Here is an 8,517-nt window from a genome sequence, read left to right as displayed (position 1 = left end):
GAATGTTTTTTAAAATAGTGTTTATAGTCATATGGCTATTTTAAGTCAATATTGATATACATGAGGTCCTGATCAATGCAAATATTCAAGAACCTGGATACATCTCTCAGGGTTGTAAAAGAATTTAGTTTTCATTGAATGACAAGTTCCAATGAAGTAAAAATTATAAAACAGTATCATGATTTTTTTAAATAAAGTCAAATATTTCAGTTAATTCAGAAAGAGGGCCCTCACCAGGAACTAAATTGTCCAGTGCTTTGATCCCAGCCTCTAGAACTGTGAAAACTAAATGTTTGTTGTTTAAACTATGCAGTGTATGATATTTGTTACAGCAGCCCAAACTGACTACGACAGGTCCCCTACATGGCGAAATACATAAGCTGTGTTAGACATGATAAATGGTATAAACTTTATTTTACGTACCTCAGGAATCCATTAAAGAATTTTAGTCAGTCTTATAATCAAATCTAGATTTTACATTCATCACTCTGTCAACAATGTAGATGAGAACAAAACAGGGGGAAACAAGATGAATCAAAGCTTTTCTAATAGTTTGGTTAAAAGTTAATAAAGCTCTGAAATAGAACAGAAGCAGTAGAAACAAAGAATTATTTAAGAAATAGAACCTGGTTTTGTGTAGGGGTAAGAGAGAGAGAGGCATATAAAATGATCCCTAATTTTCATCTACTGTGACTAGGTTGTTGAATTTAGTTGAATTCAAAACATAAGAAAAGTTTTGGAAGAGGAAGTTCATTAGGTCCTTGAGACCAGAGAATATGTCTTGTTCACTATTTTATCCCCAGCCACTAGCATAGAACTAAACATGAAGAAATATCATAAAAAGAGAGATCATTAGAAAAGTCAGGAGAGTGAATGAAGTGCCATTCAATGTTCTTTTCTGTCCTTTTCTAGTATATTATTACGTGTAAATACTAAGTGAGTCTTGCGCACTGTAGTACTCTGATCTTCATGCTGCCCTTCAAAGAAAAAGCTCAGAAGACATACTACAGAATCTTTTCAAAAGGTCAACAAGGTGCCTCCAGCATCTGCAAAATCTTGATTCCAATACCATTTGTCACATGTATTTTAATTATTCTTAAAGCTATATTTGAAAATATTCAGCTGTAAACTAGAATCATATGAGCATTTTAGATCCCACTAATGTATTTGTTTGTGTTTTTATTTAGACAACAAAAGTAAGTGTTATCATTTTGGACTTACAATGTAAATCCACATAAATATAACTTCTTTAATTTTTAAAAAGTCTTTAGGGTTTATTAAAGAATTTAAACTTAGAAACTCATTACACTATTTAAAAATACACATACAAAAATCTTTTCATTTTTACAGACAAAATAATTTAGACCTAGAGGAGTGATATAATATACAGAAGACACATAGCACATCAATGGAAGAGGTAGAGGTAAAACCCAATTGTCTCAAATAAAAGTACAATGCTCTTTTCACTGTACCACACTGCTAAAGAGAGATGAAATTTTAATTTAGAGAATTACGTACCACTGTTAGGTAGTTACTTTACCCATTGTAGATAATGTGATTGAGTGATTCAAAAAGCATTTATGGAAAATATAAAGGTCAAGAAACACCACATCATTTATCAGGGAAGCAAAAATTAAAGTCTATAAATTATAAACAAGGATAATGACTCTGATATAAAGAAGAGTCACAGTGAATGAATTAAATCCACATAAGTCTGTAGAAAAAGACTGATTACAAACACATTATCAAAGTGAAGATGAAGGTGGTGAACAGATAGGGGACAAAAGAAAAATTTTCTGCTTCTTATCTCTTCTATGGAAAATGCCTCTTATTTCCAGTTTCTCTTGCAACCTTTCCAGAAGTGCCTTCATTTCATCAGCCAACCAAGTATCATTCACTAAAACATCCACTGTGGAACATTAAGTGGCAGGCGGGGGGCTCTACTAAACACACCAAGTACTGAAGTCACAGAGAGAAAAAAAGCAGTTCCTGCCCTTAAAGAGCTCACGCTTGCAAGGAAGAAAAGGTTCTTTCTTCCCTAATTATTGAGTCATTTCTATTTGCTTCTGCCCTCATCACTTTTTCTGAGGAAATAATAGGAATGATCAGTGAAGTGATTGCTTCATTAGGCATAGCTGATAACTCATATTTATTTCTATCTATTCACGGTTTTCACTTTCAATTTTGGTAAAACCAACCAGGTCCTTCATCTTCAGAGTACCATAATCACAGTAGACTCTATGTGTGTTAATCTGATTTTTCTTCACTTTAAAAAGACATACTATTTTCCTCCCTCCACAGCAAAGTGGTAAATTAGAATAGAGTGAGTGTACTTATTCTGTAGAGAGCCAGACAGTAAATATTTGAAGCTTTGAAAGCTATCTAATCTCTGTTGGAGCTACTACACTCTGCCATTGCAGTGTAAAAGCATCCATGGACAATATCTACATGAGTATGTCTGTATTGCAATAAACTTTATTTGTGGGCACTAAAATTTAAATTTCAAATAATTTTACAAGTCACAAAAATATTTTTAATTTTTTTTAATCATTAAAAAATATTAACTCATTCTTAGTTTGCAGGTCGTACAAGCAAGCAAGATTTGTCTTGTAGAAGATAGTTTGCCCTCCCCTAAATTAAAACTTTAAGTTCATTAACAAATTTTACCTAGAGCTATATTTTGATTTAGGGATTTCAGGGAAGCAACAACTATCACAGAATATACATTTGGCTCCATGGAAGGGTTTGAAATCATTTCCTGTTTGACCATAAGATGGTCAATAAATAGCAACTTTAGAAGAAAAGTAGTCCAATTTACAAAGAGCCCTGTACAACAAGCAATCAGTGTTGATTATGTTAAAATTAACCTTCAGTAGCTCTGTCTTTGCCCACATTTATTGTCAGTGGAAAAGCAGCAGAATATTGCTCATGAGCTCACCAGCCTTGTTGAGAGATCATGAGCTATGCCACGCTTGTTGGGAAATGATTTCCTCAAAACATTCACCTGGTCAACTCCTGCTCATCAATTCATGAATTTAAAAACAAAACAAAACAACAAACAAACAAAACCTCACCTGCAAAATTAACAAACCTATTTATCGCTCATTGAATGCCTTTGTTACGACAATAAAAAACTTACACTATGGAATTCAAATCAAAATTGTTTTGGTACACCTAACCAGGATTCACAGAGAAAATAGCTTAAAATTTGATAGTTTCTAAGTTTTAATTTTGTAAGTCATGAAAACATCTCCAAGTCTTATGTAAGTTAGTAGGGAAATATAGGTGTGCCTAAGTTATGGCTAAGGTCCAAACTGCAACATCAAAATATTTTTATCATCTCACACATCAGTGGTAATTCTTATATCTTGGAGTAGCAGTCTCCCAATCTTTTTGGCACCAGGGACTGGTGCTCCTATGAGAATCTAATGCCTGGTGATCTGAGGTAGAGCTGAGGCAGTGATGCTACTGCTGGGGAGCAGCTGCAAATACAAACGAAGCTTTGCTTGCTTGCCCACCACTCATCTCCTGTTGTGAGGCTTGGTTCATAACAGGCCATGGACAGATACTGGGCAGTGGGCTGGGGGTTGGGGATCCCCATCTTGGAGGAACTGCCATTCTCTCTAATTAGTACTTTGAAACACCAGATGTTATTAGCATTTAGAGGAGAAGACATAACTCCCTAAGCCCTAATAAACTAACACTCCATTGGCTCTTTGAAAGATTTATATCAACCAGCTGTTCAAAATTAATGTCATCTTGCTTTTCTCATCCTTGGCTCTAATTTAGACTTCGATTATGACATCTCTTATAGAGATAAATTTTTAAATTTTGGAATCAATTCACATTTGAGTAAATATGATTTTTTTCTTCTCTCTACAGCCACTACATCAGAATATTCTTCTGCCTCATAGAAACCAGGACTACCAAGTAGCTTATAAGTGGCAGAGCTAGAATATGAACTCAAGCAGACTGAACAATTTGATGCCCTTAACCACACTGATACATTGTCCCCTCTCTCTCTGCATAGCTAATTACATATAGATGTAAGAAAGCAAGAACTTTTAGGAGGCTTTAATGCTCTAAGATGTAATTGATGAGACTCTGAGGTTGAACTGTGATTTCAGAAATTGTGAAGAAGGGATAGTCTTATAGGTGAATCATCCAAACTTCCTGGATGTATTTGAAGGCAAGGAAAAGAAATTACAGAGACAAGAATAATGTCTGTATTGGCTATTATTTTATTCCACAAAATTTATTGAGCACCTACTATATGCCTAGAACTGTGCTAGATGTTGCAGAAGAAACTGTGAACAAAATAGACCATGGCTCTGCCCTCTCAAAGCAAGATAGTATTATTAATGAAAATCAGATTATATACGCATAGATTGTGTCTAGTACACTGGAAATCAGAAACCCTGGTTGCTTAGGAGGGGCACAAGGTGGATGGAGAGGCAGGATAGGCAGAAGACTTCACAGATACATTTTTATATCTATTAAATTTTAAAATATGAACATGTTACCTATTTAATTGTTTTTAGTTGACAACTTAAAAACTATTTGAACCTCATTCATATTTAGAGTTTCTTAGGAAATTATGTCATTCTGGGCATTCTTTCACCAGGCTGCAGACCAGTACTGGTCTGTTATATAACTGTACTGGTCTGCAGCCTGGCGGTTGGGGGTCCCTGCCCTATATCACATAGCCTTATCTCCATCCTAAACTTGTTTATATATATGTTACTCTTCCCACTAGTTATTTATAAAATTATTAGACATCACAAAACTTCTAGAATAGTATGCCAAATGTTGTTAGGACTATTACATATTTAAATAAATACATCAAGAGTAGGAAGCACAAAGCCTCTCTCTGTGCTCAGACACAGTGATTTTTAAAACACTTTTTAACTGAGTATGATTTTCTTTGAAAGAAACTTTGTTTTGTCCATGACTAAAGTAATAGATGATCACTAATAATCAGTGGGGAAATAAAAAAGGAAAAAAGGAGAAAGGGAAGGAAGAAGAGAAGAAAAAGTAAGAGAGAAAATATTTCCACTAGTAAAATATTGGTGTAGTTCATGTTATTGTTTTTATTATTTTTATATTCATGTGCACAATTTACACAAATAGATCACAGATTGATGACAGATGATAGATAGATAGATAGATAGATAGATAGATAGATAGATAGATAGATAGATAGATATAGATAGATAGATAAATAGGTAGATAGGCATTTAAGTGTTTTTTTTTTCACTAGACCTAAATAATTTCTCATTTTACTATAAACTTTGCCTTAAAATCATTTTAATTTCTACACAAGAGTCCATTGATTACAGATTTATCACAGGTTGTACATATTCATGGTGGTTGGCTTCTCCAGAAAGCAGCCTCTGACTGAGTTTAGGGTGCAGAATGTTTAGGAAGGAGTACCCTTGGAGTCAATACGTGGGGGAGGGAGGAGAAGGAAGTGGAACCAAGCAGAGGGAAAAGTCAGGTAAGTTCTGGGGCTAAAATCTGTCCTATGCTTGGCCAAATGGCCAGCCCTTTATACTCCCAATTCTGTAAATCACGGTGTGTGGGCTTCCTTGAGAGGGGTGTCTGACCTTAAGCAAGGTGGCTTTCTGCAGCCACTTGGAGTCTGTCTGACAAAGGCACTGCCACTTGAAACTGTCTGCTGAGCCCTTTCAGCAGCAAGGCAGCAAGTTCTTCCTTGCAGGGAGATTTGGATAGTGTATCACCATGCCTATCACAATACTGTATCTAATATAATTTTTCATTTTGATCTTTTTATATTCTTACCAATTTTTCTTTATTAAAAATAACTCAATACATATTTTTAAGCATATATTTATAATTATATCCTTAGTTCGCATTTTCAAAACTAGAATTCTGAGTTAAACTATTTTAACTATTTAAAGGTTCTTGAAACATATGACAAATCGCCAAGCAGCTGTTCCAATTTGCCAGTAGTGTACAAGAGCTGCCCATTTTACAAGTTTATCAGCTTTGCATAGTTTCATTTTAAAGTGATAATCTGACAGGTTAACACATTAGTTTTTCAAATTTACTTTCTATGGATTTTTAGTAAATTTTAACATTAATTTGTTCAATCAATAATATAACCTCTGCTGCAAATTGCCAGTTTACTTTCTCCTCATTTTCCTATGAGGGTAGAGTATTTTCACTTTCACTGGATAAGATTTAAATGAGTTCACCAATAAAAATATTGTAATCTTGAAATTTGAATTTGGTTATGTCTACAGAATCAATTCTTCTCCTCTTCTACATAGACTACTTCACTCATTCTTTTATATTATTTGACACTATATTTTTCTATTTTCTCTTCTAGGTAGTAAGTTGAAAGGGATGAAGATTATGATGCAAAAGTCTCACCCACAGTATAGTACAAGAGTATAAGCCTCAGAAAAAGCTTTAGAGAGATGCTCAAGGAAGTTTACAAAAATACCATTCATTGATAATGATAGAGTAAATAGATGATAGATAGATGATGATAGATAGATAGATAGATAGATAGATAGATAGATAGATAGATAGATAGATAGATAAACTACTTACCAATATAGTCGTTATCAGTAGCTAAGATATAAACTAAAATAAATGACTTTCTTTTAAATATATGGGCGATTTTTCATTTATTATTAACTGACACTCTCAGTATGCTTTGGAAATCAAGAATAAAAAAGCATTATTAGATATTTATTTTCTCCCTATAAGATTTTTGTTTCTTATTTTGCCACAAGAGCCTATTTACTTGGCTCCAAGTAAATTTTAATTCTATCAGAAGCAAATTAATTTTCCAGGGAACAAAAAGCATTCCTGAGAGATGCTGTATGATTTCTATATTGCTTTTATTTTCATCTTTAGGTTTACAAAAGAAAATAAAGTTAATGAATTTGATAATAATAATCTTCCTTTCGTGTAGTTTTTTAGACCACATTATGAATTTTTCAGTTGTTTTCTTTTGTTTTCTTGTTTTTTATAGTCAAGATTCACTGCCATTCAAATAAATATCCACAAGAATGCCAGTGTTTTAATCACGGCATATAGAAATTATGTGATAAACTCTAGGAATCAGAGAGTTTGTTATAACTCTCCATATGTAATATGATTCATGAATATTAGAACAACTCAGGCTTGCTTTGTGTGTCTTGGGCTTTTCTTTCCCTTATTACCTAGCCCTCCTACCCAAAGTTAATTTTTCCTCTTTATCAATTTTTCAGAAGCAAAGGTATTTCTCCCAAACATTGTCACTTAATCACAGAGTTATTACATACAACTGAAAAGGTGCTAATTACAAGAAGACTAAAACATTTTTTAGCTAAGCAGGGACCCAGTTTGGTGTAGGCTTAGCAGAGGTCTTACTGAGCTCTCGTCTTCTTGTCATTGCTGCACATTTGTCAATGATTCAGAATCCATCTACATGGAGCACAGCTAAAAATGCAAATTCAGAGGTCATGGATCTCCAATCTCTGACAATAGTAATTTCAATCAGTTTTTTCGGGGGGAGGGGTGGTGCGGGAGGGGAGAGGGTTAGGGGTCCTCTTTCTGGACATGGAAATTGCTTATTCAAAACATTAATGTCCATTTATTTATTGTTCAAGTGACATAATTGCTCATTCAAGTTCTAGTAAGCAGGGTGGGGTAGTGTAGTCAGTTATTAGGAAACAGAAGTTCTGCTATTCTGCAGCCAATGCAACATGTGGTTATCACAAGTGGTAGTAGAACAAAGATTACAGTATCATCAAAACCAAAAGATTTCAAGGGAGCAATACATTCTGACTCGTTCTCTTTCTCTGGAACATCTGTCCAATTTCTCATTAGCCTAGGAAATAGAAGCATTTTTGTGGTTACAAAGACTCACTGGTACTAGGATGGAAAGCAGCCTTTCTATTCCACCTTAGACAGCTATGTGGCACATGCCTTGTGTGCATGAGTGTGTCTTGTTGATTTGTTGTTGCTATGCTTCACTTGCCTGACTTTTTCAAACCACCACAGTTATGTTGAACTTGTAGAATGACAGTGCTATGATAGTAGACTCTTTATTCCTCAGCTACTCTTTATTCTTCTTCTTGAGGAAGCTGCCTCTGACAGCCTTAGCCAAGAGTTTATAGTTTTCATCCTTGGAAATAAATCTGGCCTTATCCTCCTTGAAATCACGGATCAATAAGACTAACTAGTCACCTCAAAAAGATGACAATGTCATTTCTCTTTTTGTTTTAACATGGAGATTTTACTGGCTGCTTAGCATTCTGTAATCAGACAGCAGTTAAAAAGCATTCAAGATTAACCTTGATATTTAGAAAATTTTTCCTAACTATATGTCCCTCGAGCATCCAAAGAGCATAAGCCACATCTATAGGGCTCTTTCTTGCTGACCTAATCGGAGTACTGGTAATGAGGGAGAGCTCTTCTGAGAACCTTATGACCCATTCCAGCTTATCTAATAAATGAGTATTAGTAATTGATTATACAGGAAACAAGAACATAAAGCAC

The sequence above is a fragment of the Pteropus vampyrus genome, unplaced genomic scaffold, assembly GCF_000151845.1.
Source record: "Pteropus vampyrus isolate Shadow unplaced genomic scaffold, Pvam_2.0 Scaffold165, whole genome shotgun sequence".
Classification (NCBI taxonomy): Eukaryota; Metazoa; Chordata; class Mammalia; order Chiroptera; family Pteropodidae; genus Pteropus; species Pteropus vampyrus.
The sequence above is the reverse complement of the archived record's forward strand: the minus strand, read 5'-3'. Positions refer to the sequence as shown.